A 26,168-nucleotide genomic window follows, 5' to 3' on the forward strand; every position below is an offset into this window, starting at 1 on the left:
TAGAGCACACTGAGCCTAGCGCACACTGAGCACACTGAGCCTAGCGCACACTGAGCACACTGAGCCTAGCGCACACTGAGCACACTGAGCCTAGAGCACACTGAGCCTAGTGCACACTGAGCCTAGCGCATACCGAACCTAGAGCACACTGAGCCTAGCGCACACTGAGCCTAGAGCACACTGAGCACACTGAGCCTAGCGCACACTGAGCACACTGAGCCTAGAGCACACTGAGCCTAGAGCACACTGAGCCTAGAGCACACTGAGCCTAGTGCACACTGAGCCTAGCACATACTGAACCTAGAGCACACTGAGCCTAGAGCACACTGAGCCTAGCGCACACTGAGCACACTGAGCCTAGCGCACACTGAGCACACTGAGCCTAGCGCACACTGAGCACACTGAGCCTAGAGCACACTGAGCCTAGTGCACACTGAGCCTAGCGCATACCGAACCTAGAGCACACTGAGCCTAGCGCACACTGAGCCTAGAGCACACTGAGCACACTGAGCCTAGCGCACACTGAGCCTAGCGCACACTGAGCACACTGAGCCTAGAGCACACTGAGCCTAGAGCACACTGAGCCTAGTGCACACTGAGCCTAGCACATACTGAACCTAGAGCACACTGAGCCTAGAGCACACTGAGCCTAGCGCACACTGAGCCTAGAGCACACTGAGCACACTGAGCCTAGCGCACACTGAGCACACTGAGCCTAGCGCACACTGAGCACACCGAGCACACTGAGCTAGAGTCTAGAGGAAGACCATGAGCCTTAAGGACCTGATGGTTTCCGCATCCTGAAGGCCCCGCCCACTCCAGGTTTCTCTTTCACTGAACCCTTAGCTCTGGTCTGTTCTAATCCATTGTTCAGCAATCTCAGGGGCAGTGGCCCAGCACACCAGCTTTGTCACTAACTGGGGTCGCATTGTGTGTTAGCCTAGGAGCTCGGCCTTTATTCTATTCCAGAAATTGGCTTTTGTCCCACTGACTGGCCTTGGACCTCAAGGCATGAAATCTGGTGTGTGTTCTTTCTGGGTCCTTGGCCAGAAATCTCTGGTGTGCATCAGACACACCTGATTAACCATGCAAACCTGCTGTTTGGAAAGGCTTCGGCTCAGTCACACCTCCATGTCCAAGCTTCTGTCTCGCGTCTCTTGGCCTGGCTGCGGGGTGTAGTTTCACACCCACACACCCACCCACACACCCACCCACTCACCCACACACCCACACACCCACCCACAGCTCTCACTCATCCCCTTTGCACTGTGGGCTAGGTACTGTTCTCTGCGCTTCACCATGGCCTCTCTCCCGAACACCTTTTACTCCAGGATTGGGAGGTATATCCCCTTTCCAAGCCCAGCACTCAGCGGGTACTGTCAGCCCCCTGCCCCACCTACAATGAACTCTGAGAACTTGCTTTGGCTGCTCAGTGACCCTGTTTTAAAAAGACTGTTCACTAGCAAATAAGCCACAGATTCATTTCAGGGGCATGTCGGGGGTGGGGTGGGTTGTAGGTGGGTGGGGTGGGGCGTAGAGGACAGCCTGAATGAAATATCCATGAGCTATAGACTCACTGTCGAAGACTCCCAGGAATATATGATGCTATAATATATTCTGCCCTGGGATTGCAGAATAGTGGATTGGAACAGACCAGGGCAGAGAAACCTGGAGTGGGCGAAAACCATCCAGGTCCTTAAGGTTCATGCTAGGAATATGATGAAGCGTAGATGTGAGAAGGATTTCTGTATGGAATCATGGTAGCTATAACTACAGTCTTATGAAATACCCTCTGTCCACCTTCCCTGAAGCCTGTGGTAAATAAAAATGAGAGAAAAAGACAGTGTCAGGGCAGGAGCCAGACAGCCAAGGTGGACGGACTTCTGACCTTCAAGGCCCCTCTCCTTACTCCGTTCACTCCCTACTGCCAGGGAAAGACACTTGGAGTAGCATCTAGTATGTTCTCCGCCCTGGAGCTCTTGAAGGCCACCTGGGCTTTGAGAGCAGAGGTGGGAGTGTGTAGGCCAGGGCTGCAGGCCTTTCCTTCAGTGGGTGGTGGCTGAGGCAAAGCAAAGCTGCCTCAGGCAGAGTCTCAGGCAGGTTTGCAGGATACAGAGCTTTGAGGTTCCCTCAGACCAGGGGTGTGGAGAAGCACTCAAAATGGCAGGCAGTTCTGAGAAGTAAAACTGGTTCCAAGGAGAGAGAGAGAGAGAGAGAGAGAGAGAGAGAGAGAGAGAGAGAGAGAGAGAGAGAGAGAGAGAGAGAGATTGTTCAAGAAGAGGAATAGGAGGAAGAGGAAGAGGATGAAGAAGAGAAAAGAAGAAAAAAGAGAAGAGAGAAGCTGAGGGCGGGCGCGAGCATGTGGGGGGATGGGAATGAGAGAGAGGAGGAAGAGGCTGAGGGAGCAGAAGCCGGGGTAGAAGAGAAGAGAGCAAGAGCAAACCTGGGGGGCTCATGCAGCCCCCCTTTAAATAGTTATATCTTTTTTATTGAATATATTCTTCATTTACATTTCAAATGCTAAAACCTTTTCTGGTCTCCCCCCCCCCCCCGAAAATCTTCAACCCTTCCTCCCACCCCCTGCCTCCACATATAAGCCCCTCCATCCGACCCACTCCCACCTCCCCTGCCTCGATTTCCCTTTGTCAGGGCATCTATTGAGCCTTCACAGGACCAAGGACCTCGCCTCCCACTGATGCCCGACAAGGCCTTCCTCTGCCACATTTTTGGCTAGAACCATGTGTACCCCTCAATTCATGGTTTAGTCCCTAGGAGTCCTGGGGCGTCTGAGTGGCTGACCTCATTGTTTTTCCCATGGGGCTGTAAACCCCTTCATCTCCTCCAGTCTGCCCTCCAACTCTTCCATTGGGGACCCCACTCCCAGTCCAATGATTGGTGCAAGAAGCCCCTTTTACAGTGAATCAGTTACATCTGGCTTTTGCCAAGTAACCATGGGGCGGGGCCTAGACAAAATGCCAACAAGGGCCAGTGAGAAAGCTTGGTGAATAAAGGTGTGTGTAAGTTTGAACAGATATGTGCTGTGACAGAGAGAGAGAGAGAGAGAGAGAGAGAGAGAGAGAGAGAGAGAGAGAGAGAGAGAGAGAGAGCTTTGAGACTTAGAACAAGAGGCCACTTCACCCCTGACTAGGGAGGTGATCACCTGAAAGACCCACAATCACAACTATTGGCCCGAACAAGAATGGAAACAAAGATTGTGCCTAAAGTCAAGGCCTCCCTACCTGGGAAGGGAGGCAGAAGGCCAGATCCCAGGCTTGCAGCTCAGCCTATTCAGTTACAGGCCAACCAGACGCCTCAAAATAAACAACAACAACAACCACCACAACCCCCAACCAAAGATCGAAACAAAATAAAATGGTGTCAGGCACCTGAAAAGAAACCCGATGTTGTACTCTCCTCCACAGCTGTGTGCATGCTTAGGTTCATGCTAATGTCCGCGGGGCACAGCACGCACGCATGTGCGACCATGTGTGTGTGCGCGCGCGCGCGCGTGTGCGCGTGCGCGTGGTGACTGGTGCTTGTGTAACCTGCTGTGGCTGCTTTGGAAACAGATATATTCCCCCCAAAGAGTTGTCGAATTAACCTGGCAATTCCACTGGAGGTGTGTATGTATCCAAGAGAAATCAACGTGTTGACATAAAGACTGGTGACATCCTAACGATTTATTCACAACAAGCGAAAGAGGAAAAGTAGGTAACATTGACTGACGAATGGCTAAACACATGCTTCTTATACCAACAGCACAAGATGAGTCTGTGTGAGGCGTTGCTACACGGAACCACATGCATCCAGCCTGCACACGCTGTGAAAGAAGCCAGTCACGGAGACCACATGTTAATGACTCCATTTATAGAAAATGTTCTGAATAGGCAAATCCACCGAGGCTGAAAAGTAGATTAGAGGTTTCCAGAGGCGGGGAGGGGGGGGGGGAAGAATGAGGAGAGATTACCCACAGAGCAGTTTTATTTATTGGGGAAGGGAGTAGTGACCAAAATGTTTTGGAATTAGATAAGTAACTATGGTTGCACAACTTTGCTATACCAAAACCTCACTGAAACGTATGTACGTCTTTAGAAGCATATATTCAGTGTTATGTGATCATATCTGAAGTCTTGCAAAAAGGAAAGCCGGTCGGGAAGTGGGGATGAATCCAACCGAATGGAACAGCTAAATGGTGTGCGAAGGTCGCTGCCTCCTGTCCAGGTCACTAGATAATTCACAGGAACTTTGAGGCCTGAGCCTCCCATCTAGCTAAGGCAAGCGGCAGGCCCTTGGAGTCTTGGGGTTCTCGGGGACGTGGTTGAAGCGACAGGAGTCTTCCGCAGGTCCCGAAGTTGGTAGTCCGAAGAGTTAAAGGATTGAAGTTCCAGTTCTTTTAAAGCCACCCGGGGCGAATTCCCATTAGGTAGCCCAAGCTCATCGGCAACTCGCGGGCTGCAGGTCTGTGAGGTGAGTGAGTGCAGGCGAGGGGACCTTTGCCGGGTCCACGGTGGTGGTGCTCTTTGAGGGTCGTCGCAGCCGCTCGGCGCCAGACGCGCGGGGTGTGCGGTCTCTTTAAGGCGTCAGCGGGGCGGGGACGGCGGCGGCGGGTTGGCTGGCTGGCGCGGAGCCGTCAGCCGGAGGCTCGGGGTCCGGCGGGCGCGGCGCTCCCTCCTGTGCGAGCGAGCGAGGAGGCGGTGGCCGAGGGCGGGAGCCCAGCCCCGGCGGGAGCGCGGTGAGCCGCCCGGCAGCACTGCGGGGAGGAGGCCACCGGGCGCTTTGTTCCGTTCAGGGGCTGGAGGTGTGGCCGGCGGTGTGGCCCGTTCCAAGCTCGCTGGGCTACGCTACGCTGCACCGGGCTGCACCCGGGTAGCGGGCTCCGGCTGTGCGTGGCCTCTGTGCCTACCACCGGCTCTGGCGTAACGGTGTGCAGCAGAGAAGTCGCTCTCCACTCCGACCCAAGTGGGGAGGGCCTAGCCGCTGCTCAGACAGACTCCTAGTCATCCTGGGGTTCCTCGGCTGCCCGGGTAAGGACTTGGCAGGGAGGTGGGCGGTGGGGGTCTGGTAGGGGCTCTCCTGGCTTAAAATGGCGTAGAGCGGGGTAAAGATCTGCTGAGAGGTGGCACATTCTTGTGGATAATAAAAAACAGCTTGCTTCATAAACAACTCTTTACTGCGCCCGAGTTCGGGTTGCTGGACTGGCTTTCTGGTCACAACTGGGGCCTGCGCTCACACATTAAACTGATGCGGCCCGATGCCTGTCATGTGTCAGGCTCAATGCCAAATCCTGTTCTGCTCGGAAAGCAGGGCACAAACTGAGTGGCAGTCTGGTGTGAGAGAGCTCAAGAGCCTCTACCCCAGGGTTAGGTCAGGATCGACTGTTCAGAAGAGCAGATGTGGGCATCTGAGTGGGCCCTTGACATCACGTTAGAACCCCCTGCAGGAGCTGAGGTGGCTTGGGGACAAAATGCAGTCTGGAGAATAGGACAAAGACAGTGTCACCTCCACTCTGATCTGAGCGCTTGGGCAGCTTCTGGTGGTGGGGAACCTTCTTGGGCTACAATGGTTTTTGATTCCCTGGACCAAATTAGAGAGAGAGACTGATGACGCTCATAACTGTGGCCTCCAGAGGTCTGCCAGGCCGAGGAGTGAGTGGAGAGGACTTAAAAGCAAAGCTTACAGAGCCCTGGCACTTGAGGGGAATTTGACCATCTTCAGACAGGACGCCTCCAGAAAGGTGCTGTTGTGGTGGTATCCAAAAGGGAGACGTGGGAAGTTAACCTACCTAGGACTGTGCCTAAGCCTGCGCTTTTGACCCTGTGTCTGTTCCGGCTTGTGAGCGAGGCTCTAAGATGCTGGGGTTTGAGGCTTGCGCAGCCTGTGTTGTGCATTGATAGTGTACCAGTCCACACGTCCTGCAGTGGTGGGTTGAAGTGTGGGGTGGCAGCTATGTATATTAATAACTGACGCATGTCAGGGCTTAGCTATGAACAAAGCACTTTCGCTGAGGCAGTTCGTAGACTTTCTCCTGCCCCTTTTCCCAGAGAAGAAATTTGAGCTGCTAACATTCCGTAAACCTTCTTATTTCCTGTAAATTGCATGTCCCTGCTGACTGGGGCTGAAAATGTTTCGGGCTGTGGTGTTCACTCCAGGGTCTGCTCATACTCCCCGGAAGGCAGTTAGCATCTCTGTCTGGGTTTTATGGCATGGTTTGGTCTTTCTCCCCCCCCACCCCCCCACCCCTGTGGGAGGTGTGGGGGCTCTGTTGCAGTGGGTTTCAAGGTTGGTCTCTTTGTAGTGGGAGGTTAAGTAAGTCCAGTGTTCTGGTGGAAACTGCCACCCCCAGATGTGACCTTGACATTTCCTTATGGAGAGGGAAGGCCTCTGGAGAGGCAGGTGACCGACTACTCTCTAGAGCAGTGAGCCTTGCTCCTGTCTAAAGCAATTTCCATAGCCATGGCTGGCCTGGAACTCACTGTGTTCTCTGGGTTTGCACTCACAGAGATCTTCTGACCTCTGCCTTCTGAGTGCTGGGATTAAAGATACATACCACTACCCTTGGCTGCAGTTATAAGATTTTTTTTTTTTTGGTTTGGTGACAGATGGAACTTTTATTATTAGTTTTAGGCCCAGATATTTCATATCCTTTTATTAAGTGACAAGTCACTCTCCCCCTGTGGTTGGTTCCTGAGCTCCAGTGACCATCATCCAGAACCAGGATGTTAATAAAGTGGGCCGTTTGAGTGACAGGTCCTAACATCATATATTAACGAGCTTCCTGGATCTACTCAGTTCTCAGGGACTTGTGAGATCTCCATCCTGTCTTGGACACATGTTGTTATTGTAATCTTGTCTACCAATGAAATGCCTTAGTCAGCGTAGCTCCCTGGATGTACCTGAAAACATACTGTTCCTGGGCACTGGGTCGTTGGTACAAGCCACGCTAAGTGGGAATTGGGTTCTTGTGCAAAGTTGGAATGCTCACTAGCGGTATCAGCACCGCTCTTATAGAGATGGGGAAAATGGAGGCGCTGGGTGTGAGTATCCTGCAGTTTGGAGCAGCTACCAGGTGCCCATGATGCAGGGACTGAGCAGAGCACTTTGTCAGTAGACTCTGAAGCCTTGCCCTTATAGTTTACTATGATGCTTCTAGGCCCTGTAGCCCAAATCTGCGGGGATGCATTTGGGCTGCAAGAAGCGGAAAATACAAACAATAGGCTAGACACAGCTCAGATCTCCCAAAGACACTCTCGGCTCTTGGGAGATCATTGTATCCTTCCAGCTAGTTATTGTGTGGGATAGATAGTCAAGACGGACGAGGCTTGGAGTTTAGACTCATGCTTTTCATGGTCGTGAGAAGCCATTTATGTGGGCGAGAAGTCCGAGAACATTGTTTGATGTGCGGAGTGGAGCATGCATGCTGGCTATTTCCCTTGTCACTGTGGCAGGAGACCTGGGGAAAGGGACTTAAGAAGGAGTTTGTTGTGTTGACCGACAGCTTAAGAGTACAGTCCCTCCTGTCGGAGAAGGCATGGTAATGAGACGGCAAGAATAAGAGATGGCTGGTCGCACTGCAGCGGTAGATAGAGAGTAGGAGAGGCAAGTGCTGGCTCTAACTTGCTTCCTCCTTGTTTAGTTCACGGGTACCAGCCCGTTGGTGATGCCTGTATTCCCTCTAGCATTAAACATCTCTAGAAACACTGTCACAGACACGCCCAAGAATTAGATTCTTAGATGGTTCTAAATCTCAGCAAGCTAACAAGACGAGCGGTCATAGCACATGACTGGGGGCAGTTATGAATCTCTGAAAAATGAGCCATGGGTTGGCCATCCCTAGTCTAATGCCTGTTGTTCCAGCAATGGCCTCTGGAGACTTGTTGTTTGGCTCTTTGTCACTATTGGGCACTATTCATCTTTAGAGCATCCTGAAGGGACAGAGACAAAAATCCGGAATCAACAGGGGCTGGGATACTGCCTGCAGGCTGAGGTAAGGTCTGTGCTCTCAGCCTGCAGCCTTCCCTGGGAGGGTCTGAGATAGGAGCTGTGTTGTCTATGCAAAGCCAAGGGCCAGGCTGGAGTCCATACTAGCTGCTATGCAGGCCAAAGTGACATCTTTTGTCCCATAAGTCAGTCCTTGACAGTGTCACCTCACTGGCCCTGCTTGTCCTGCCTTCCACACCTCCATCATTCCCTGTGAACCTTGTAGCTGGCTTGTGTGCTCCAAGATAGTTTTCTTCAGGCTTTTCTCTCATGGCAGTTATGAAACAACCCTGTGAATTTAGCCTGTTATTTTTTCTTTAATGTGCCTGACAGCTTCGTTAAATGGGCTTGAGGATGGCCAGGTGGCCAAATGAAAGTCTGGGTTTCCCCAGCTGCTAAGGTAACATAGTGAGTCTCAGAAGGGCCCAGAGAGCCTGGCATGAGGCTACCTCTGACTGGATGAAAGCCATGATTTATATTTTAGTTGTTCTGTTAGTAAGATTTTGGAGACCACCAAGAATGGAATTGATTCTGTAGCAAGGAGTTGGGGGGCTAAAATGAGCAGCTAGGAAGCTCTAAGCTCAGTCCTGGTCCTCTGAGACAGTCTAGAGGGCCTGGGTGGATCCTGCACTGTGCAGGCCCGAGCTCTGTCTGTGGCTTCTCTGCCCAGGGTTGTCATGGGGATTAGATGAAATACACAGATGAAATATGCTGGGAGACCAGAAAGGCCAGGAGAAAAAGAGCATAATCAGTGCTGTGGCTATCTCAGATAACAGAATCCTGACCCAGCAGGCCCCTCCAGCACATGTAATGTAGAGTCACACTCAGCAGAACCGTTCCTCATCATAATGGGAGAGTTTATTTATGATGTGGCACAGGCAGAGCTCCCATTTGAACAGTTAGTAGTTGTTCCTGTGCTCTACTAAAAACAAAACAAAAAACAAAAAACCAAAACCAACAGGCACCGTATTCGACAAGTTTATTTAAATGGCTATCTTGTTTAGATTAATGCTCCAGAAAAAAAAATTAGAGATGGGTGTGGTAATAGAAGTCTGTAATCCTAGCACACGAGGTAGAAGCAGGAAAAGCAGGTATTCAAAGGTATCCTAAGCTACACAGAGAGTCCGAGGTCAGCTTTGGGCTACAGGAGATTGACTTAGAAACTCCAAAGAGGGCCAGCGGGATGGCTCAGCAGGTAAAGGCACTGCTGCTTTAGTGCTGCTAAGCTTGTAGGCCTGAGTTCAATCACTGCAAGGTTAAAAAGGACAGGACTCACTCCTACAAATTGTCCTCTGACTCCCGTGTGCACACACCCATAAACAAACATGTAAATGAACAAATCAAATTTGATCAGAATGGAAAGGAAAGAAAAAACAGTTTTTTATTAGGGAAATAAAAGTCTAATTCTAAAAGTCTAATTTTAAGTGGACAGATACGGCCTGAGTGTGAAGTTGCCCTCTGTGTAAGGTTAAGAAGCTCTTCATAGAGGAGTCCTTCATCTGTGATGACTTTTGCTTCAGCTGGACCCTTGTAGAGACAGGGCACCCACTGCCCATCAGGTTGGGCTGCTCCACTGGGGAGTTTGCTCATTGTCTCGAAGGTCTTTCCTTCCATCCCTACCCTGACGCATACAAACCACTCAGAGTTAGGTGCTTTATGGAATGGACAGTTTTTCTTTTTTCAGCTTCTCCTCGATGGCTTGGTTTAAAGATATCCTGTCTGTATGTCCACCTATATATACACCCACCTACCGATCCATCTGTCCACCCATCTGTCTTTCTATCCATCCATCTGGCTGGCTGTCATCCACCTGCCCACTCATCTACAGACCTACCTTCCCTTCGGCAATGACCTGTGGACTTGCCCTGTCCAGTACACTTTATAGTCACCATCTCGGTGGCGACACTCCATCACGACAGTGCTGCTGGATCCTGTTAGCCTTTTGTGGTTGTGGGACCCAGGACCCAGGAAGGTTAAGCAGGTCTCCGCCATCCCAAGCTCAGAGATGCGGTGCCAGGGAGGAGTCTGAGCACTTTCTATTTCAAGCATATGTTACTTCTGCTGGCATCTGCTGTTCCCAGAACTGGAGGGCCGAGCAACACACTCCCGCTCTGCTGGCGCTGTGAGGTCTGATTCTACACCATCAATGCCGTGGGGCAGGGGCCTGTACAGAGAGGTAGAATACTTTTTATATGAAAAATGGGGAAATGCTAGCAGAAACTAGAGAGGTGAACCTGTGGCTGCTTCATAAAGGGCAGGGAGGACTGGCTGTCAGTACACTTGGCTCCATTACTCAGGGGCCGATGAACCCCTAAACCGCTCGCTCACTTTTTAATTTTGAAAAAGAAAGCTGTAGAAGCTAATGTAACGAACACTCTGAAACTGTGACTCAGAATGAATGGGTGTGCAGATTTTATCTGCACTTGATCCTTCCCATGTGAGCTGGTGAGTTTGGGCCCAGCATGGGACTGTTGAGGGCTGTGGCTGGTTTCCATGTGTGAAACTTCTTTGCTCTCATACCCAGGAAACCCACTGAAAATGCTAGTGAGCCCCCCACTGAGGTGCTGACTGATGTTCCCTTCTCCTCTGGTGACTACACTGGGAAGTGAGGTACATGTACCTCCCGGGGCTTTGACTTTTTCTGCAAAGGTCTTCTTCAAGCCTGTCCATCTGTGGTCACTAACACCCGCCTGGATCATTGAGTTTTGGAGCATAATTTAGTCACTGGTCTTCTAAGTCTCTGGTCAGAGATGCGGTGCCAGGGAGGAGTGATTTAAATGGAGACTGGGACAGGAGGTTGGAAAAGACAGAAGAACTATGGTTGTCTTTGTAGAACCTGATGATTAGTGAGGTTCCTCTGAAACAATCATTGTTAATGTCCATATTATATTCTGAACTATAGGAGTAAGCTGGGTCTGACGGGCCTGGCGGGCCTGGCGCTGCACGCTTGTAATCCTGTCACTTCGGAGGTCAAGGCAGGAGGGTCAGGGGTTCAAGGTCATTCCAGTTACATAGTGAGTTCCAGGCCAGCCTGGAGTACACAAAACCCTGTCTTAAAACAAAAGTATAGCACAGGTAGAGTGGCTCACACCTTTAATCCCCGCACTCGGGAGGCAGAGGCAGATGGATCTCTGAGTTTGAGTCCAGACTGGTATACAAAGTGAGTTCCAGGACAGCCAGGACACTGTAGAGAGACCCTGTCTTAAAAAACAAAACAAAACAAAAAAACCCAAAACCAAACCAATCAACCAAAGAAACAAACAGAAAACCAAAACCAAACAAAAAAAAAATCCCAAACTAGACAAACAAAAGTATAGGACTAGCTTCAAGGGAACAGCCCAGGTCCAGTGGAGATGCTTTCTGTCTGGTCCCCAGCGCTGCATGTTCCAGTTTTTCCTTTAGAATAGGCCCTGGGTACTTTGTAGGGAGTTCTCGTCTCTGCCCGGCGTGGATAAGCAGCTGGTCACTGTTCAGGGTGGACGCTCCTGGTGACAAAGGAGGCAACCTGGCCTTTCCACTCACCGGCTGAATCTGCATTCGCCTGGGGCTTGACTACAAAGAGCAGAGTGCTGCTCGTAGAGCCATTGGTGGGGACTCGGACTGCTCTAGAAGGCCTTCCGTATTACTGGCAGATCTTTTCAAGTGCATCACTAATGGGGGGGGGTGCTGAAGTCTGAACTGGTTTTATAGTATGTCACAGTGACCTGAGGGGAGCCACAGGGGCCCGCAAATCCTCATTATGATCTGTCGAAGATGAAATACCTTTTATTGAGTTGCCAGGTCAACCTTACTGAATCCTTCTCCATCTGATGGAGATGTTACAGAAGTCCCCAAGGCTGAAAGGATCCAGAGGTTGTCTTATCATACAGGTGGCCCCAGCAAAAGCAGTTACATATGCTACAGAACTAAGTTCTACTTGACTATACAAAAATATATGAATGTTTTATGTTTACAGACCTAATTTCCAAAGAAAAGTTTGAGTTTACAAGAACCTATACCACATACTGTGTGTTGGGTTGCCCACAGTATATACCAACAGTGAGATTAAAATTGTTGGTAGTTATGCAGAGCTGTACAGAGATTGATAGAATCACCAGCAATTGGGAGGGAACTTTACGAGTTTAGAGGAACCTGGGGATGGGCTCCTGCCTCCCAAAAGTGACATTCATTTCAAAAGAAGAAGAATCACTTTCAAGTTATCTACTGTTTATCTTCTTTTCATCCTTTAGAATTTTGGCACCTTTTCTGGAAAATTCCCCCCTTTTGTAGATAATCACAAATTCACCCCTTCGTGTTTTAATTAGCAGCTGTAGAAAATGAAGCGTCCGTGGAGAGATCCAGAGCAGAGCATCTTTCTCAGCCAGTCCTACCTCCTCAGGAATCACCCCCACAGCCCAAAATAGCCTCTAGTGTGCTCTTTCTTTCAAAGCCTGCTTTATCAGAGAGGAGGGAAGATGGGTGGAGACGCTGTCCCCATGCCTGGGGACATATATATATATATTTTTTAAATGTGTATGGGATGCATCTTCTCAGCCACTCTTCCACACCCACATTCCTCAGGTTGAGATTCTTGGCAGACAGTGGGAAGGTCGACCACTGCGCACAGCAAGCCCTTTTCCCGCTGAGGAAATCAGGCTCTCCAAAGGTTAGGTACCCTCTGGGCATTTAAAGTCAGCTGGCTTCCCAGACTCCTGTCCACTCCACCCAATGACCCAAGCTCCACCCGCCCTCCCTCCGTGGACTGTGGCCTGAGTCCACTTATCTGGGACTGGGTGGGTGTTTCCTGCATGTTTAAGATTTTATGGAGGAAATAAAAATAAAGGAACAAAGCTTTCGTCTTATTTGTGGATGGTTGGAAGGATGGAAAGGGTGCAGGGACCGGCCACTTGGCACCTTAACAAAATAACCATTCTAACAGGGAAAGCCATCCAGAGGCACCGTTCTATTTAGGATTGGTGTGGGTGAATAGGAAGGATGGGCAGAGGGTTTGGAGAAAGGCTTCATGTGGGTGGAATGTCATAGGACAGGGTGGAGTGGCTTTGCCCCAGGCGGGGTCTCCACCAGTGCCAGGCAGGGGTCTGAGGCCACCCAGCTAGTCTTCAGAGCAGGCAGGCCGCTCTTAGGGACTGCCTGGCCTGTCTTTCTTGGAAGAAGGCTCTACTCAGATTTCTGCTCATTCTCTGTTTTCTGTGTGATTCGAAGTAAGTTTCCTATTTCTGCCCCTGGCTGCCTCCTGTCCCTTTCCTTTCTAATCCAGTCTCCCTGGGGTCAGGCCTCAGTTTCATAGGTGTGAGGAAATAGGCACCCAGCATGTCTCAGTACTTCCCAAGGAATTTACTAAAGTTCTCCAAGGGTATCCTGTTTTTTTTTTAATTGTGTAAGCATCAGTCAAAACAAAACAAAAACAAAAACCCACCCCATATCCACAGTATTTCTGAGTATTTGAGGGTGCGGATCATACCTGGTGACTGAACTCCAGGGCCAGCCACCTGCTGTGCCCCATGTGTGTACAGTGCTCTTGGCTTCCTTGCTCCTTAAGTCCTACTGACTGAGTTCTGTGTCACACAATGGGCTTTCACCAAGAGTTTAGGGAGTTGCCTGTGGCTCACAACAGAGCCAGAGGTAGCAATGAGTGACATTCATTCTTCCCTGGCTTGGTCACGCCATTGGAGAACTTCTCCAGTGGCTGTCTCTCTTTCTCAAACCTTGTTTACTACAATTTCCCAGGGATCCATTTTCCTGGATGTTTTCTTCCAGAGGTGAAAACTCTAAGCTTCTACCACTTGATAGCAGAGCCTTGGTAACAGTCTACTTTAGACTAAGCTTGAGCCACACCCTCTAAATCCAAAAATGTCTATTAAAAAGCTCCCCTAGCAGAATTCAGTATTGTTGGCTTACAGTGAGAACATGGATGCTGTAGGATGGTTTCTGCCGTTCGTAAAGCTAGCCTAAGTTCTAAAGTCTGGCTATCTCCATCTTTTTGATAGAGGCTCTGTGAAGAGCCCAGGTATTGTGAGTCCACAGAAGTTCACTGGGGCACTGCAGGGATGTGTATTGACTATGGTCTGGAGAAGTTGTACTAGATTGTGTCCAACTAAGCCTTAGGTACCAGTATGTGAAATCTGATCAAGGTAGATCACAGCTTGCTCTGGGCGGACATAACTAAAATCTCACCAAGTTTAAGACACATTGGAAGTTATGGGGCTTCGTGTGTGGTTAGGGTTTAATAGACAGGTGTTATAATGATACAATGTGGCCGTAGGCCTCAGCCTGGCTCTGCTTTCAGGGGGTTGCTACTGGCTGTCACTCACCAATAATAGTTTTTGCACAGTTGTCAATTTGCTGAAGATTGCTCAGCTAGCAGACAGACATTTTTTTTTCTCACTAGAGGGTCTCATGTATCCCAGGCTGAATGCAGACTTGCCATGAAAGACCATGAAGTCCTGATCTTTTTGTCTCTCCTTTCCAAGTTGTGGGATTGTGGGTATAAGCTGCTTTGTGTGACTCATGAAGCACTGAGGGTCGGGCCCAGGAGCTCGCGCATGCTTGGCAAACGCTCTCCCACTGAACTGCAGCTCCAGCCCCGGGATGGATGACTTTGAATGAAGGTGCTATGTAGAAAACAGAGGGAGCTAAGTGTGGAGACGCACACCTTAAATCTAACACTCGGGAGGCGGAGGCAGGTGGATCTCTGTGAGTTTGAGGCCAGCCTGGTCTATAGAGTGGGTTCTAGAACAGCCAGGGCTACACAGTGAGACCTGACTCAAAAAAGAAAAGAACAAAAACAAAATAACACACACAGAGAGAGAGAGACAGAGAGACAGAGACAGAGAGATAGAGAGACAGAGACAGAGAGGCAGAGAGACAGAGACAGAGAGATAGAGAGACAGAGACAGAGAGGCAGAGAGACAGAGACAGAGAGATAGACAGAGACAGAGAGGCAGAGAGACAGAGATAGAGAGGCAGAGAGAGAGAGAAAGACAGAGAGAGAGAGACAGACAGAGACAGAGACAGGCAGAGACAGAGAGGCAGAGAGAGAGACAGAGAGAGAGAGAGAGAGACAGAGACAGAGACAGAGACAGAGACAGAGAGAAAGAAAGGTGGCAGACTGACCACCCAGTCAGTGAGGACCTTTGGTTGAGCCTTGCCCTTGGGAATAGCCCGTTCTACCTGTCCTTCTTCTCTTTCCCAAGACAGATCTGCTTGGTTAGGGAGGTAGAGAGACAGCAAGAGGACAGAGAAACCCATAGAGCTTGCTGGGGGACTTGGGGCAAGCTGCCCCCTGCTTTTGCAGCTAGAAAGCTTATAATCCTGAGTAGAAAGAATCACAGAGAAAGGGCTCCACCCAGCCCTGAGCCCTGGTTGGATGCTCAGAGCCAGGCAGCTGGTTCTCCACGCCACAGGCCCACAGGCCGTCACACAGAAAAATCCCATCAGCCCGTTCGTTGCTGTGCCTAGCTCGTTTCCAGGAAGTTTCCCCTTTATTTGGCCCATCCGTCTGGTTACTCTTTAAAAATGGAAATTAGATTACCTCACTCTACCTCTGGGAAGAGTCTAGTCCCTGTTTCTTCCTTTATTATTATTATTTTTTTTTTGGTCAAGCATTAAAATGTTCACATTCTTTGATAAGGGCTTTGGATGCTTGGAAAATAAACGAGGAAAACAATGTCCTTTTTGAATGTGCCTTTTGCCCTCCACCTCCCTGGGTCTGAGCCATTCCTGAGGCAGGCTGTGTGCCCTCTCTGTGGAGAACATGCCCCTGGAAATTTTCCTTCAGGCTGAGGAGCCCTTGTTGCTGCGTGGGGTCAAGTCAGTGCTTTCATCTTCTGGCTCCTTGCAGCCTCTGGACCAGCAGTAAAGAGTCATCTGTCCCAGGCCGCCACAGCCCTAGGACAGTGTACATGGTGAAAAGGGCCAAGGACGAAGCCATTGACCCAGGGCAGAGCCATTATGAGGAAAGGGGGTCATTTGTTTGGCTTATATAGAGCTTTAAAATCTGGAGTTCTTATACAACAACCTAGACTTCTAGTTACCCTAAAAAATGTAAGCTCTCTGTTGGGAGGTGAAGGCAGAATAGCAAGCCCCTGGCCATCCAGGGAGGTACTGTCTCCAATGTGGACCCTAACAAAGCACCCGCCCCGCTGCAGGCATTCTCCGGCTGCTGTCGGCAGCGGGGTCCGAGTCATTGAGTGTCGGCCTTCAGTCTCCTTCACCATGTCCGCTGAGGAATCTGACAGTAGGAGTCGTACAGAGGGACTTGCTCCTTAAGAGAGGCAGTATGGTGCTGTGGGGCCAGGCCTCAGCTAGACGTGCACCAAGCCACAGAACCCTGTCCTTTAGGGTTCAGGGTGCAGGGGTAGGAGGCAATGAAAAATGGCTGCCATTGGGTGTCTGCCCAAATTCCATAGACGAAAAGAAGGGGCTTCCCAGGAGGAGGGAGAGGGGGACCCAGAAAAAGAGGCCTTGCTGAGGTATAGTAGAGAAAGGACTGAGAAGACCGAGGCAGCTCCTTCGAGAGAGTGTTGGAGGGAGTTTAGTCAGAAGGCCCTCACCGGAAGGCCGCCTACAGACACTGACAACCTGAGGCCCGGGCACTGCCCCTGCCCCTGCCCCCTAAGGACACCCTGCTAGGACTTAGTAGGGGCAGAGGCTGTATGGGGAAAGGGGTACTGAGCAGCAAAAGGAAAAGTCTAGAAGGCTCTGTTCAGAAAGCCTCAGATTCCCAGGAGCAGTTTTCCAGGAGGGTCTGTGTGTTCAAGGGCAGCTAAAGAATGACAGGGCTGAAAGATCCCGGAGACAGAAACTGGAGAAGGGCGCAGACTGCAGCCACTGAGTGGAAGGGAGGGTCACGCGCAACAGCGTTCCCGGACGTTGGCTTTGATTTGAGGTAAATGGGAGAAATGAAGGAGGAAAGGGAGTTAGTGTGGCGTGAACAGGTGGGCAAGAGGCCTGCGTGGGCGCGTGGGCAGGGGAGCTAGCTCATTGGTTCTCAACCCGTGGGTCTCGGCCCCTCCCACGGGGCTCACCTAAGACCCCTGGAAGGCACCGATGCTTGCATTAGGATTCATAACAGTGGGAGAATTGCAGTTATGAAGTGGCAACAAAATAATTTTATGGTGGTGGAGGGTCACCACTACATGAGGTCACAGCATCGGGAGGGTTGAGAACCGCGGTGCTAGCTGAATCTAGTCTGTGCAGAGTTGAGCTGTGGAGCTGAGGAGTAGCAGCCATGAAGAGGGAAAAGGAGCCATGCGAGTTGAGCTGAGCGAGGGCTGCAGGCAGGTAGGACTGCAGCCTGCTTGACTGTGGTTTGCGAGGCCCCAAGTGTGGGGAGCCCTTCCTGTGGAGGGGTGACCTCCCTAGTCACATGCAGATTCCTGTGGCAGGCTAAAGAAAAATTCTGTCCCTTCGCTGCAGGTGAGTGTGTCCCAGTACTAGGAAAATATTAACTGACGCCTGCCCCCATCTCCAGGGCCTGAGGACATGGATTTACAAAGCAAACCACACCTGCCTCTCCCTTCAGTGGCGGCTCCAGTTGGAGCCCCGCACTCACAAAACCCACACCAAAGGATGCCCTCTTCCTCCTCTTTGGGCAGAAGTCCTCCCATTCCCCTTGTCCTTGATGAGGAACTGGAGGACATAGTGAGAAGCAGACTTGGAGCTCCCGAGGCCAGGTGAGGCCCACGGCTTGAAGGCAGCACGGATTCTGAGACACTGAGGCCCCTGTCAACCCTTCAGCTCTAGGAAGTGGGAGTCACTTGTAGTCTTGCAATGTGCCAGGGCTCGGAGGTAAACGCTTCAGACTCTCCCTTTACTAACTGTACCTTTGCACAAATGCCTCAGCACCATTGAGTCCGTTCATAAAATGGAGTAGAGATCCTCCCTTGGCTTCTTCCGCCAACCTGGGTGACCCCGCTGGGGTGCCTGGATTATCAGTCAATACTTCCCCACACTCCAGTCTTTCCCTCACCCCAACCCCCCTTTTCTCTGAGCGTCTAGTACTTTGAGTTTATATTGCACAATCTATCCAGCCTCACACAGGCTCTGCTGGGATTTGCCTACTGTGTAATCTCCCTGTGGCCATCACGAGTTGGAGGCCCCGTGTCGCTGGCAGCTATGCCGCGAGCCTAACTGCATGGCTGCGTTGGCCTATGGGCAGGAGAGGATCTGTGGGCCTCTAACCAGGGCAGGCTCGCCACAACCTCTCCTTGTCTAGTCCTGCAGCCCTGGCCACTGGTTCCTTCGTCACTGGATGTTTCTTGAGCAGCCGCTGGATGCTGTTGCACCATCCGAGTGTAAATGTGCAAAGATAAAGATGTCTGGTATCTCTGCGACCCTCGATATTCTATGGGATCGTCTTCATATTCTCCGCTGAGCCGAGTCTCACCGCCTAGAACACGCACTGCGCCCTTGGCTTCAGGCTTCTGAACCCCATGACTCTGTAGCTTCTGTTCCTTACCTGGGGCGTGCTTGCTTTTATTGTTTACCTAGCTAATATGCATGAGGTCTGCAAGACTCCATTCTGGCTTTTCCTTTGCCGGGAAGAAATCCTTATACCCCGCAGTGTGGCTAAGATGCCGCTCTTCCCAGACTTTTGCATTACAGCATCAGGTAGAGTCCAGTGGTATCGGTTTGTGGGTCGTGAGCCCTTTTGATATTTCACATCGGATACCCGGCATATCAGGTATTTAAATTACTCTTCATAACGGTAGCAACATTACCGTTAAGAAGTAGCAATGGAATAATTTTGTGGTTGGGAGTCACCACAACATGAATAACTGTAGTAAAGGGTCACAGTGTTCAGATGGTTGAGAACCACTGCTCTAGATTGTGAACAGATAGGAGTCATGAGTGGCTGTACTGGATCCTCACCCAGTCTACTCTCCTCAGGACTCAGGCATAATTTGGCCATTTCTTACATCCTATGGCTTGTCAGGTTTTAATCTCCCTAATGATATGCTCTCCAAAAACACAGGACACCCCAAGACAAGCTTGGTTTTCTGGTCGAGAACACTGAAATTCAATAACTTGAGAGAGACGCTGTTGAACCCATTAGCAATGTGCTATCTTCTGCGTGCTCGCCACTGAGAGCAGCTGTCTGCAAAGCTCATAGAGACATGCAAAAGACAACATGGTTCCTGTCGGTCAGTGAGCACCCGGCTTGCTGTCCTAGGGAGTTGGTGTATGGGTCTTTGCAGGCTGAGATCACTGAGATCACTGGATGTTTTTGTGAAGAAACATCAATGTTTCTATGAAGCTAATACGGACTACCATGAGACCCTTCCTGCAGTGGGGCAGGGAGGGGCTGAGTTACATCGAGCTGTCTGTTGAACTGTAGGTTTGCTGGCTGCCCCTGAGCTCAGGAAGAGCCTTGGAAGAGTAGGGGTTCTTCCTGTAGGAGCAGGGACTGGAATGGTCCCCCTGCTGCTGCTGATCACCTGGTGCATCCTGGAGAGTTACTCTGTGTCAGACACTGGGTCAAACCAACCAACCAACAAAAAACGTAGCTTCTCCTAGCACACTGAGACCAAGTGCTGCTGCCTTTCCCACTTTTCCGCCCAAGGCTACCAGTTTGTAATCCACAGCGCCCACCAGTCCCTTGGTCTGGAGTTCCAGGTGAGAGACCAGCCCCTGAGCTCAGCTGGAAGCAACAACTCTGGTTTGTGGGTAGCCTGGCGGGTGTGTGTGTGTGTGTGTGTGTGTGTGTGTGTCAGGGACCAGGAGAATAGACAGAGTTCCATATGAGAGTGATAACCATACGAAATGAGGTTTTTGAACTGTCTGGGTTTCCCCACTTCCTCTCTGGTCCACAAGGTGGGACCACATCTGTGCAGCAGGCTTTGTCCCACAGTGGGGGTTGGGTGCCTGGTCAAAGGTCCTTACATCTGCCCTGCTCTTGCCGGCTTTGCTGTTCTACCTGTGGGGCCAATGATTTGGCCTCGTGGCTCTGACACCCCCACCCTAGCTCACTGCTGTGCTCTCTGCCCTGGCCTGACTGCACACATATGCCCATCCTCCTACCAGCCACAGGGGGATGCCCGGACTGGTGAGCCAGTGGTGGCTCTGGAATCATATTACTCCTTTTTAGCTGGGAGACCTTGGCGGAAGTTGTTTTAATGTCCTTTGTGTCTCAGTTGTTTTTGTTCTTAATTTTAAATTATATTTATTTATTTATTTAGCTTGTGTGTGTGCGTGCGTGTGTGTGTGTGTGTGTGTGTGTGTGTGTGTGTGTGTGCATGGAGGTCAGCTTGTGAAAGAGACAGCTCTCTCTTTTTACCATGTAGGTCTTAGGGATCAAACTCAGGTTGGCAGTAGATGCTTTTGCTCACTGAGACATCTCATTGGCCTTGTGTTGCTGGAGCTGTAGACCTGGATTAATCAAACCAGTATTTGAGAATTAAGTGACTTAATTGGACAGCAGAGTCTCCCAGCAGTTTCTGATACATTGTTTATGCTCGGCGTTGGCTGTTGACATGACCCTTAGTGTTATGGCTGCAACCAGAGGCTCCTGCATACTGCTCAGAGAGTCAGCGCTAGACGGCAGATGGGTACCCAGGCCCTGTCCAGAAGACACCTGATACTTGTAAGGAGGACTCGGATGTTAATAGTGATGACAGAAGAAAACCTAAGGTACAGGGTGAACAAGGTCACTAGGGCCTCTCCTTGCTTGTTTACAGGGTTGTCTTTCTGGGTCTCTTGATGGTGGAGGATACTGAAAGAGGAGCTGTAGAGTTAACATGAGCTAATGATAGACTCATCCAAAGGGGATCAAGCAAGATGCCCTTGAAGGCCCCGAGCCCTTCTCAAGAAAAAGGATGGCTGCTAGCTACATGAGGTGCATGGGAGAGAGCAGGAAGGACAGTGGGCTAGATTTGGGGTACCAAACGCATTGTCTATCCGTGCCAATCACCTTGTTTCTGCCTTTCAAGAGCACTAGGTAGAAAGGGACTCTAAGAGGAAGGAGGGAAGGGACCCACCCCAGGTCAGTGGCATCTGCTGTGGCACTGGGAAGGAGCGGCACCCAGCCACACGTTTGTCATATGGGCTTGGGCTTAAGGTCCTCAGTGGCAAGAACTTACATCCATAGCTGGCTGTGGGGATGGAGGGAACTGGGTGCATGGTGGCTGCTTAGAGGTGCTGAGGGGCCCGGGGACAGTGCTGGCTGAGTTGGCAGGAGGTTCATACAAAGAAGAGGGGGAACATCTTAGGGAGAGATGCCAAGTGCCCCAGACTCCTGATGGGTCCGGCATTGCTTACACACAGGCTGTGGGTCAGCAGGGGGAAGCATCCCGTTTCTGGGAATTGTGCAGAAGGGCAGGGCAGCTCCTGGAATGCAGAGCCATTTCCTCCACATGGGTTGGGTCGCTCCCCGGCTCCCCCCAACGGTGTCCTCATCCCCCAGTGCTGGGCACACCCAGACATCACAGAGATGAGCGAGCTTCCCAGGACTGATTCAGTCCCGCGTGAACGCACTCTCAGAAGAGCAGCATTAATAATGAATGTATCCTCCTCTCCCAGCCTGCTTTGCTTAGAACACCCGGCCCAACTGCTGGGCGCGGGAGCAATCTTTAAAATAATTAGCGTCAAAATTGAGAGGTAAAAGAATCTTGAGTGCCAGGTCTTCACTGAGGTTGGTGGCGTTTCTGGAGTACTTGTACCCTTGCTGTGGCCAAATCTGTGGCCCTGTTGTCAGTGTCAGGAAGGCTGCCACAGGGTGGACAATGGCCTTGTGTTGTGAATCATGGTGGCAGGTGATCTGTGTAAGGCTGCAAAGGATTTCAAGGTCAGTGACAGAAGAACGGCATCTGATCGGTCCACAGCAAAGGTCAGCTGAGGAAGGACAGTTGCTACCACCCCGGGCGTCATTGGTTTTAACTAGGGTTCTGTGATACTGCTTTTAAAGTAGTGGTAGGTGGTCATTGGGTGGCCAGGGACCTCCTCAGACCCATTTGATGGTATCTGCTGCCAGCACTGTTTCTTTTGCATACACAGCTCTCTTGGAATAGTGGATAGTGGTTTGGGGCTGGTCTTCCCGGAAACAAGCTCTCTGTGGAATCTGTGGAACCTGCGAAGAAGAGAACAGCCTGTTATCCTGAGCATGCTCTCTGACCCCTGTGTGCAGGCCCTCAGATCCACAGCATCCTCTCTGACCCCTGTGTGCAGGCCCTCAGACCCACAGCATGCTCTCTGACCCCTGTGCGCAGGCCCTCAGACCCACAGCATGCTCTCTGACCCCTGTGCGCAGGCCCTCAGACCCGTGCTTGGGCAAGGAATTGAACTAAGTCGATGGAACCTAGTAGGTTGGAAGAGAAAGCGGGGTCAGTTAACGTCCCTGTCACTGCACACAAGACTTTGCTCAGGCAGCTTCCGTGTCATTTCCACTGGGGAAATGGCGGCTCTAAGAGATTAAGAGGCTTCATTACGGACATCTTCTGCCTGGCTGCAGAGTCAAGGCTGCCATACTGAAAGCCACTGAGCTCTTGTTTCTGGGTTGTCTCAGATGTATCCTCCACACTCCATCCATCCATCCATCCATCCGTCCGTCCGTCCGTCCGTCCGTCCGTCCGTCCGTCCGTCCTTCTTTCTATCTATCTATCTATCTATCTATCTATCTATCTATCTGTCTGTCTGTCTGTCTGTCTGTCTGTCTGTCTATCTATCTATCTATCTATCTATCTATCTATCTATCTATCTATCTAATTTATCTATCCACTGGCTGTGCACCATATGTGTACCATGTATACCAGAGGAAGACAGAAGAGGTCACTGAATGTCCTGAACTAGAGTTACAGATGTTGGTGAGCCACTGTGTAGGTTTCGGGAACTGTAGGTTAAGGGTCCTCTGGAAGAGTAGCCAGTGCTCCTAACCGCTGATCCATCTCTACAAGCCCCTTGTACCCACCATACTTTGAAACTTGCTGAGAGACAAGGTTATGCTGGCCTCACCACCTAAATACCTGCTTCTTAGGGGGTGTGAGCTGGCCTCCTGTGGAACAAGGGACCTTGTGTCCCTTCTTGAGAGGGCAGAGAGGGGTGGCTAGCCGAAACACAGACCCTCCAGCCCCATGAGGGAGTGTCAAGGTGTGGCTGTCATCTCAGTGGAGCTGATGTTCAGCTTGGGGAGGTGGTTCTGGAATTCAGAAAATAATTTCATGTAAGACGGTGTTATGGGTAAGGAAAAAAGGGTCAGGGGGGGCATGACACCACCAACAACACCCCCCACCCCTGCAATCACGCTTCTCAATGTAAAGATGCTTGAGGTTTTCTATACATGCTATTAAAATAATTTTTAAAAAAGGAACATTGCCTTTTAGGAGGAAGTTTCCAGAGTAATGGTTTAGGCTGCTACTGCAGCCTGTGGGCTGGGTAGGGCTTTAGGAGGGACGGTTGCCATGGGAACCAGCTCAGCTGCCTTCTCTGCCAAATGGCTGCTGTTCCAAAAGTTGGTTCCTATGTGGAGGGTGTTGGAACCTCAGAGCCTTTCCCATGGAAACAATGTCCTAGATGATGGGCGCCATTCCCACACAGGCCTGCATCATCTGGCTGTAATGGAGATGAGGTGACAGCAGGATTGCAAAAGAGGGACCGGCCACGGCTGGGGATCACGTGACCACCGAGATGGGCGCTCATGCTTCTGGAAGCAAAGTAAGCAGGCGAGAGAGGATGTGCGCCCGCCTTCTCTGAGCGTGGCAGATATCGTGCCGTTCTGTTTCATGCTTAGAGCAGATCCCAAAGCTGGGAAACGTAGCTTGCCCGAGGTTGTACAACTGGACAGAAACACAGAAGATGAGCGGCAAACTGTGATGAGAAACCATGCCTTCCTTAAGCGACCTCCCTACCTCCAAGGGCCACCTACGATCCCTCAAAGCAAAGAGGAAACACTCAACAATGGTTTCCACTAGAAGAGCGGAGTGCTGGGACTCCAGGCAGTTTGCTCCATAGCTCTCTAGCAACCGAGTGTGCCGCGTGACTTTTGTCAGAGCCTTTGAGTAGTGTTTAAGAATCTCTTTCCCCGTGCCACACAGAGACCAGCTTATTTTGTAGAAGTATGGTATGTACCCTGTCATCTTTATGCCTCCATTTATGAAGACTTCATTTGATCCTTTTTTTCCCCCTGGATGAATAACATGTTCCCCATCTCCCCATCCCTACACCAGAGAAGACACACAGCCAAAACCATTTCTGTACTGGGGCCTTTTGGTTCACACTTATTTCATATCTGTGGGGTTCATCTGACCCCTTGGATACAGTCCCAGGGCCTGGCCGAGAGGACTTTCCTTAGTCCTGTGTATGCTGAGGCCTGCTCCAAGGTTGGCAGTTTGTCTAACTTTTTTGGAAATGCCAGTGCTTAAGCCCGGGTACATTCAGCCTGTTCTGTGCCAGGCTTTGTGAGGACAGGGGCTGGGGGTGGGGGACACGAAGACAGCCGGTGCCTTTGGGTACATAATAAATATGTAGAATATTCCCAGTGTGGTGGTAGCCTCTTTGTGGGGACCACGGAACTCAAAACACAGGGTGGAGGCTATGTCTCCCCAGAAGGTGTCTCCTGGGCCTGGGCTGACTGACTAGAGTTGTCTATGGCTCCCCTGCATACTGCCATTCTGCATACATTGGACATTCTATGACTATAGAAACACTCTGGGAGAATGAAGACTAGTTGGGGTGACAGAAGAGTGTGTCTACTGCACAGGTGTGGTTGGAGTGGTCCCTGGGGGCTACTGGTGACAGGTCACAGTGATGCAGAGTTGACTCATCAGCTGTGGAAGGTATGAAAGGGTTTTTAGCCTGTGGGACCCTCTTCTACTGAGCCCCACTTAGAAGGAAACTGCCACAGACATGAACCCCTGACCTGATGTGGTTCCCTGAAGCCTGGGGTTCCTCAATCCCTGAGGTCAGAGCACCCTAATAAGGAGGGGGCCCTCAGCTGACCACTTCCTGCCAGCTGCCTTAGTGAGGAGAGGCTGTTTATAGCAAGTCCCCAGGTGATTCTGCCGTGGGTGGTCTGAACTCTGACTCAAAGGCCAAGTTCATGTCCTCTGTGACTAATGTGTGCCTTACCTTGTGTTCTCTGAAGAACACAGCAGAAATGGTTATATTTCCTCATCCTTTCCCCTTTCTAAGCGGTGCCTGTCCAAGTGGCTTCCAGCAGAGAATGGAAAAGCGTCTTTTTCACCATTGCTTGAGCTCTGGCCCAGGGTCGTTGTCCACTGCGGAAGGACAGTAGCTGTTAACAAGGGGCAGTAGCACCAGGCTTCGCTGACCAGAGAGGCAAAGAGAAGATGTCTGCCCTCCCTGCCTGCCCTTGTTTCTGTGGTCCTGCAACTCTCCTGTGGCCTTTGTATGTGACAGTACAAACCCAAGCCTTAGCTCATCCCCAGCGTTGATTCTGGGGCTGCAGCCACAACCAGCTCCCCCCCGCCCCTTGCCAAGAGCTTGAATGAGCGTGGAAAGGATATTTTCAGATAGCTGGATGTTATATTTTGTGAGGGATATTAATACTGTCAAATTGTTCCAGGATGCAAATCTATCAAGTCATCCGTTGGTATCCAAGGCAGGGTCTGGTAGTTTCAAGACCCCAAATCTGTAGATCCTCAAGTCCCTCATTTAAAAGGTCACAGTACCTTCTCATATACTTTAAATTGCCTCTGTGTTACTGACCTGCCCGATACAATGCATATGCTGCATGAATATCATAGTGCTTAAGGAATAATGGGAAGAAAAATGGTCCATATTTGCCAGGAGAAAAATAACTATTTAGAGGCAGGATCTCATATATTTACTATAGCTAGTGAACTTCCGATCTTCCTGATCTACCTCCCCAGTGCTGGAGTTACAGGCATACTTTGCGCATCCAGTTTACAGGAGCTGGGGGATTTAGTGTGCCCGAAGCCAGCACACTACCAACCCAGCTACAGAACCAACCCTAGAGACTTTGTTTTCAGATGCAAAAATGTTTTATTAACACATCATCTACAAACGATAAAAGAGTGATAAGCTTGTATTCGTGTCATGATACAGAGGTAGAAATTCAACATGCAGGGTGGAGAGAAGGCTGAGGAACATGACAGATTGTGCTCCCAGGGTGATCCTCATAGACCGAGGGGATCCAGGTGCAGCATCTTTTCACGTCCGGTCACGCTGGCCTTGCAGTCTGGTGGGCTGGAGGGAAGGAGCCTTTCTGCTTCTGACAG

At 50.7% G+C, this 26,168-nt stretch overlaps 1 protein-coding gene across 1 annotated transcript in view; it reads left to right on the forward strand.

Annotated features, from left to right (window-relative positions):
- Positions 1-4,623: 4,623 nt before the first annotated feature.
- Mras (muscle RAS oncogene homolog) overlaps positions 4,624-26,168 on the forward strand; it is a 57,187-nt gene continuing 35,642 nt past the window's right edge. Inside the window, exon 1 of the mRNA XM_052187558.1 lies at positions 4,624-5,024. The gene's annotated coding sequence lies outside the window, so the exon portion shown is untranslated. The remainder of the gene's footprint in view (positions 5,025-26,168) is intronic.

Source organism: Apodemus sylvaticus, chromosome 7, assembly GCF_947179515.1.
Source record: "Apodemus sylvaticus chromosome 7, mApoSyl1.1, whole genome shotgun sequence".
NCBI classification, from domain to species: Eukaryota; Metazoa; Chordata; class Mammalia; order Rodentia; family Muridae; genus Apodemus; species Apodemus sylvaticus.